Consider the following 8104-nt stretch of genomic DNA (forward strand, 5'->3'; position numbering starts at 1 on the left):
CAAAGTGGTGAAGTATTGGCACAGGGGCTGCCCAGGGAGATGGTGGGGTCACCATCCCTGGAGGTACCTGAGAAATGTGGAGATGTGGCCCTAAAGGACGTGGTCTAGAGTGGCCACAGGCACGGGCTGCCAATTGAACTGGATGACCTTGTTGGTCTTTCCAGCCTTCATGTTTCTATGAGTCTGATCTCTTGTATCTTCCTGCTCCAGGTAGGACAGCAGGGCAGCACTGAAATAAATCTCAGTTGTAGCATAGGCTGTGTGGCTCCATCTGTCTTGGTAACTGTTTTCTGCCTTTTGTTTTCTAAACTGAGAGATAAGTTCTCTGTGTTCTTAAGAGAACTCCCGTAACCCTGTGATGTTTCACCAAGCTCTGCGGGAACGTCCTTGCAGCCCAACAGAGTCCTTTTAAAGCAGTGTACAGACATAAGAGCTGCTCAGGGTTTTAGGGAGAAATTTTGCTAATTACAGTGCTTTGCTTTATATCCCATTGAAATGCAGCTTGCTGACATTAATAGCGATAGATTTAATTAGACCTAGGTCTTTCAAATCTAATCGCTTTAGAAGAAAGTGCAAGCACTTTGATGGGCCTAAGGTAACTAAGCAAGTCAAAGGGATGGGAATATGTTTACATAATCACAGTTGCATGTTCATCTGCTTTTGTTCATTTAAGATTCAATCTTTCGGCCACAAATTGCTCATTAGATTTTTTTTAGCTGTAAAAAATGGACCAGAATTTAGAACAAAACCCTTTGTGAAGAGCTGATCTTTGATCTGACTGCTTACATCCAGCCAACATGTTGGGAAATAGAAGACATGACGGTGAGCAAATCTCAGTGTTTGCATTAATTTTGGTTACGTACTAAAGAAGCGTACTTAAATGAACCATCTAACCCCTTTTATCTGCCAGACTGAGTTCCTAATCACAAGTGTGCCATCCGCTGTGCAGTACTTTCACATTGCTATTGCAGATGGCAGCCTCAAGTGAAGCGCTCTCCCTTGACTGAGCTTGTTTTAGAAGCTTTAAAGCAGATCTTGAGTATTGGAGAAAAAAAAAAGCTATTTCAAGTGAGGAATCTGTAGTTTATGTATTAAATACAGATTAAGGCAGGGAATTAATCAAAGGCAGCAGAAAGAAATCAGAGCAATGTGTTTTAATGGTAAAGCAGAGAAAGATGCAAAGGATTTAAGATAAAGCCATGAGGATAGAATGGCACATATTGACATTCATCGACCCTTGATGAATATTTACGGACATGAAACAGTGGATGTGAACACAGTGAGGTAGTGGGTGGTGTGTTTCAGCAGTGGCAACAGTGACTTGAAAGACAAGCCATTTTCCAGACTGCCCTGCACAGCTGTCACACCCCAAAATGAAGCACTGATGATCGACTTCAACATGTTGAAATGTTATAAAGTTTGTGCCAGGTGGGTCCCGTGAGTGCTCAAACAGTGTGGGGCACACTGCCCATCTTGGCTGGACTGCCCTACAACAACCAGCTGATAGTCTGGACTTGGTGCCTTTTGACTTCTATCAGTTCAAACCAATGAAGGGAGTGTGTGGCCATCAATTTCCCAGCAATGGCACTGACACAGCAGGTGTGAAACTGTGCTCTGCTGGTGCAAATTTTTTACAAGCATGCCATGCAGACTCTATTTCAGTGCTGTTGAAAACGTGCAGCTAATGGTGGTGACTATGCTAAAAAATAGTTCTGTAGCTGAGAATTTGCTCTATCAAATAGTGTTATTGTACTCTTTATCCCTGTAGTTTCCATGGAAACAAATAGGAGGCATTACTTTCAGAGTGACCAATCTTTGCTTTATAGGAGGCTCTCAGATTGTGAAGGTTGTGAGGGATCCTTCTTGTCCCACATAAAGCCTCCTCAGAAGTCTTGAGATTGGGCTGCAGCTGCTCTGCTGTCCTCAAACATGTTTTAATTGATAAAACTGAGCTCGTAGGAGTTCCCAGTCAGTTTATCTGTTATTTGCCTATTGCCAAAATTGGCAAGTATTTTTCTTTTGTGATTGTAAGCTTAATTGGTGTCATGAACTTTTTGTTAAGGCAAGCAACAAATTATATTAGGGCCTGGACCATCTCCCCTACGAGGAGAGACTTAGGGAACTGGGTCTGTTTAGCCTTGAGAAAAGAAGGCTGAGAGGGGACTTGATCCAGGTTTATAAATACCTGAGGTGTGGGAGCCATAGTGGCGAGGCTGGTCTCTTTTCAGTAGTGCGTGGGGACAGGACTAGGGGCAATGGGCTGAAACTCCAGCATAGGAAGTTCCGCACGAATGTGCGCAAGAACTTCTTTACAGTGAGGGTGACGGAGCACTGGAACAGGCTGCCCAGGGAGGTGGTGGAGTCTCCTTCTCTGGAGATATTCAAGACTCGCCTGGACGCCTACCTGTGCGACGTGGTGTAGGGAGCCTGCTTTGGCAGGGGGGTTGGACTCGATGATCTCTAGAGGTCCCTTCCAACCCCTATAATTCTGTGATTCTGTGATTCTGTGATATTCTGGGAAACAAAAATGGTGATAAAGCACCATCTACGCTGACAGAGTAGAAGGAATAACGTTGATGTAACTCATAAACAAACTGGTTGAGTAGGTTCCCCTATGGATCAGATAGAGCCCTGACTCCCCCCAGTTAAGTAAAAATGTTCATGAGATTTTTGAATCTGAAAATTGAGAGGATTTCAAAACTAATTCCTTCTTCTAACGAGTCTGTGATCCAGGCCATTTCTTACAGCAGAACTGCCTTTCTGCATAGATCGTTAGAGAGGGCATCCCCTTAATTATTTATACTATACATACCAGGTGTGCTGATTACGAAATTTCCCTTGAGGCTCCAGAAGGAAATGAATTCCTAATAAATGCATGAGATAGTGGAACAATGTTAGAATCTCCTGGATGAAAATCAGTCATCTGTGTCACTGCTTCTTCTTACGGTGGTTTTATAAACGTGACAGAAGATAAGCCTCTCACACTTGTCATCCAGAGTGTATCGGAGGTGTCGGGAAATTGTCCTTCCATGGGACTCCTGTTTGGGGAACAAAGAAAGAATACGGTTAAGAGAATCCATTTCTTATCTCTGAGAGATGAGGAGGTGGGTGTGTTGATATTGGTGGTGAATGAGCTCATAATTAGTATTATTGCAGAGTGATGACTGAAACGTAGTCTAAAGCCATCTGGAAAATGTTCTGTATCAAAACAGAGGGCTCTGTTTTGGAAATATGGACTCTTCTTGGCAAGTGCAACAGTTTTATCTGGAGGAGAGGATTGTATTCGTCTGAGACATTTTGTTATCAGGAGTTTATTCAGTGAAGTCCAAGGGAAGAAAGGACCTTTGCCTGCATAAGAAAGGCAGAAATGGCAATGACAATAACAGCACGGCCAGAAGAGGAGGGGACTGAATTTGATGTAAGGGACAGCAGAGAAAGTGATGGATGAGTGTGAAACAGATTGTTCAGCAGGAAAAAGACAACACCCATTTTAACCAAGAGCCGTGTGTAGTGATGGGGACAAACACAGCTTTCTCATGCTAAGGAAAAAAATCAGCTCCATGAAATGACCGTAGAATGCACAGAAATGTTTCTTACGGATTTGTGGTTAAAAGGAACAGCTAAAAGAGTGAGGTTTGCAGAGAACATGAAGAAGTTATTATAGGAGCTGAAAGAATTATTTTGCCTCTGTTAAAAGGCTTGAGCTGGTATTGTTAAATGGAAGAGCAGAGAGGTGTTAGGAGTAAAAAGACATTTTCAGAAAGTGAGATCAAGTCTGAACAGAGGAAACAGAAAAGAGCACACATTCTGGCAAGTTAAATAAGGCAAGTTAAACAAGGCAGGGAAAATTGATCTTGAGGGAAGACTCGCCATACTCAGAAACAATAAGAAAACTCCTTCAAACACACAAGGAGTAGAAACATCTCAATCTGTTGGCTTGGTAAATGATTGCAGTGTAATAAGAACACTCAAAGTACATAGGGCTGTTACAGAAAGGCTAAATAAATCTTTGCTTTACTGATCATTACAAAGGAACTCACAGAGCCTTCTCTTCTGGAGTGTTCTTGTATCTGGAAATGTCTAAAGAACTGTTTTAAATGGAAGTGGCAGCGGGATGGGTTTAGAGCAAACTGCAAAATGCTTTATAGTGCTACTGATAAAAATAGGTGGTATCCATGGTTGCCACCCAAAGCTCCCAAATGAAGAGTTGTCAAACAGTTGGGTTTTTTAAAATACGAATTAAATAACTCTTGTGGCAAGTGCTGGTGGCAAATGTGATGCTTAAGGAGCTCTGTATACTGGTCAATCTAACCTTCCTTGGGCAAACTTATGGAACCTTAAAGGACTTAAATGAATTTGCAGAGTAACTATGATATACTGGGTAAATGTCAGAATAGGTTTTGCAGAAGGAAGCTGCCACAGATCTGTGTATTTTGAAGCCCAGAAGCACGTGGGTAGAGGCAATTTGGTTGGTAAGGTATAGTTGCACTTGCTTGTTCCTTACCAATGACCATCAAACCTGTTAAGTTCTCAGAAAGTAAAAGGGAAAGCACTCGTGCAGTTTTGAACTGGTTATGGTTCTAATTAGCTAGAAGTGAAATAAACAAACCCAGAGGGCAGGAAATGAATCATCAGTTTTCCAAACACAGGGAAGTCTCTAGCTGCAAAAGTCCTTGTTGGTACCTTTACTGTTACATTATCTACCAATGCTTTAGAAAAGAAAGGAGAGAGAAAAACGTTACCTGCAAGAATTATTTCAGGTAGTTAAAAGTAAAAAATGTCTGTAAAAATGACTGAATATTCTCCATTTTCTCACCCAAGCTAGAAAACTGTGAAGTAGCACACAAGTGGAAAACTGAACCTATGCATCCATGGAGATGAAGACACTCAGGAAAAATACATTGGAGCATTGCATTTATTTACTTAAGTAAATAATGTGCGTGGTGCAAGCAGGATTGGTCAGCTCTGTCCTCTAAATGGCAAAAGCAATGCTAAACTTTGTAAGGCTCCCAAACCACTGCAGATGTGGAAAAAATGGCCGTAGCAAGCCAGTGGAGATACAGTCCATATGGAACAGGTGCTTGGCTGAAAGGACCATATGCTGTTTGGGTTCTTCTGCTCAGTGTTATCAAAATAGAGGATACGTTCTTCTGTTTTCCTAGAACAAAAGAGGAGTCCAAGGACTTTAATTTCTGTTCAGCTGTGTGCTTCTTCCTAACACATGTTTCCCAGCCATTTTCTGATGCTCTCTGGATGACAGAATATTAAACTCCACCAGCAGTCTTCAGAGCTGTGGGAGTCCAGCGAGGAGGTTGTGTTCATTGACAGAGATTTCTAAATTATCACTTTGTTGAGTGGAAACTGTCTAAAAGTCATCGGTGTGGAACGGTGCTGAATGTTAGCTGTGGCTTTCTTCTTTTGTGGGAGGAGGTTTAGTGGAACTTGCTGCTCCCTTTTGATGCTGTTGGATAAACTAATAACTGTGTCGCTGAGATTTAAATCAAAATCTTGTGTTGGACTTTTGTTTCAGGCCCATTCAGAGAAAATTCTGCAGCTCTTATGCACACCTAACTATGAGATTATCTCGACAAGTGTCTAAAATGAATTGCAAATGTTTCCATTTTCCCAGCCTGCTCATCTGTCCTGTTTTAGAGCCAGATACCCTCCTATTTCATCAGAAGTGTCACTTCTCTACCACATAGCTTCTATTTACAAGGTTAGCGTATTTCGATAAGTTTAAAACATGCACATTTTCTCCAGTGGCTAATCTGCAGCTTCCAAATAAATGCTTCGTTCTTCTGCTTTTATGTTTAAAGAACTGGAAGAAACAACAAAACTGAAGAAAATCAGGCTCGGAGTATTTAAAAACACGTGTGTCTACATGCTCTTTAATAATAAAAGTGCTCTTTTATTCTAATTAATCTTAGAAGGAGCTGTTACTTAAACTGGGTTGGTTTGTGATAAAAACACATTGGCCAACAGCTACTTTAAAAATTCCTGTAAGAAACTTCTTAGTTATGTTTTTGCAGCTAAATGTTTTTTGTTTGAGGATGAAGAGGGTGCAGGAAGCTAAACTAAGGACGGGATGGTTTGTAAAACTGCAGAAAGTTTCAACAGCCTGTTGGATTACGGTGTTTTAATCTGCTTAACAGTTGAGGAGTCCAGCTTGTTTTCAGTCTCAGCTTCAACAAAGAAAAATTCAAGGTAAAAGGACTTTGGTGACGATATTGGAGATTTGGTTTGACGTTTTAACCTAAATAAGTAGTGAAAATTTCAAGTGACAGCAACTGATGCATCCGTGGTTATTTCGGGAGGGTGACACTGGCTTATATCAGATGAACATGTGTCCCATCCTGTGATGCAAAAGAAAAGCCTGAGTTTAATTCACAGTACAATAACGAGGTGTTCAGCCTACCTGTACACTGCGTTTCTTGTCTTAAGAGCATTGACTTTCCAGGCATTCCTGAAAGCTTGGTTATGTGTCTTAGGCTGCAGTGGTGGGCCCACTCCTTTCCTTTGACCAAAATTCCAGCCTTGCCTCTTCAACATACCCAAATCTGCCCAGCTCTCACACTGACATGGAAGATTTCACATCCCCTGAGCTACTGCAGGAGCTGTAGAGATGAAAGTGACTGCCTTAGCCACCAGTTATCATTTGCCAGGCTCTTGGCACTTGAGCCAGTATATCTATTTTTGTGTCTGCTGCCAGCTAACAGCTCCCACCCTCCAGACAGTAACCTCTGCAGTTCCTTCTGTGCTTGCTCCCAGGTCTTGTTCCCTCCATGAAACTTGTCATCTGAACTCTCTGCACTGGTATCTGTTGTTGTTCCTGGGTGCCCTTCTTGCACCCATCCCCTGTTCCAGCTTTCTTGCATCCCATGAGCAGCTCCCACACTTGCAAGCTCTAAACCCAGCCTGGGGAGTCAAACCTGCCCTGCTGCCAAAGCCTCAGCTCACAGCCGTGTGCTCGCTGCTTAAGATACAAATGATTGGTGTGGTGGTTTTTGTATAATAACGTAGTGGTTGCAATACTTCTCTCAGAAGTGGTTGAATTTGGGTTTGGGTCCTCTTTCTCCTGAGGGATATTCAAATCCACCTGTCCCTTCCCAGGCTGTAGGCAACCTCTCAGCCCTTCCTATTGAAGTTGTGCCACAGTGCTGAGAAGGATTCGTAGAGCCAGAGAGGAGAAGCAAGTGGGAGCCTGACTGCAGCTTACCAGTAGGGACCTCCCCTGAATGGAGGTGGGGAGCAGGTATCTGGCGCCATTCCCAAACCTGCTTACTAAACATTTTGTGTTAAAACATCTCTGGATAAAAATCAAAACTAGCCCTGGAGGCAGAGTCCAAACCCAGCACCTATCTGAGCAGGGAGAAGTTGAAACCACGTTGCCCTGGCGGCAGGTGCTGTTTTCATGCCACTCCAACCACTCCCTCCTCCTCCGGCCATGTCTTTAAATGAAAGCTGGGTGGCTGCTCTCTCAAACTGACTCCAGAGCCATGCTGAGGAGTCTTAGCTGTGCTCAGGACTTCTCGGTCACAAGTGGGCTTTCGTGTGCCTAAGTGGTAAGATGTTCAGCTCAGTCAAAATGGTGGGATCTCAGCAGGGAGTAAGAAAAGCCTGAGGTACACTAATACCTTCTTTTGGTGAGAAATCTGGGTACCTGTGGACTCTCGGGCACCTGATCAGTTATTTTTGTGGAGGAGGGGAGAAGTCGTGGTTAATTCAGTCTTAGACTTGGAAATTTTTCCCCATTATATACTTGTAGGTACTACTCCGGCTTTGAGGACCTTACCTTAGAGTGAGATGTGACAGAAGGACGCACTTCAGCTTTGGAATGTCCAGTTCTCTTTTTAAAATTACTTCGGTTTCACTGTCATTTAGAAACTTCTGACATTTTTTCTTGTTATCTGTGGGTTCTCCTTGTGTAAAGCAACCAGTACCCTCAGGACCCACCGTGTTTACGCAGTGATTTATGATCAAAATAAGCACTAAGCACTGAACGGTCATGGAAATACTTGGCAGATGAGAGAAAAGAAGGAAAAAATGTGTCCTTTGGTCGACTGGATGAGGTTGGGATCCCTTTTAAGAGAGAGAACTTCTGGCA

The sequence above is a fragment of the Excalfactoria chinensis genome, chromosome 4 (genome assembly GCF_039878825.1).
Source record: "Excalfactoria chinensis isolate bCotChi1 chromosome 4, bCotChi1.hap2, whole genome shotgun sequence".
Classification (NCBI taxonomy): Eukaryota; Metazoa; Chordata; class Aves; order Galliformes; family Phasianidae; genus Excalfactoria; species Excalfactoria chinensis.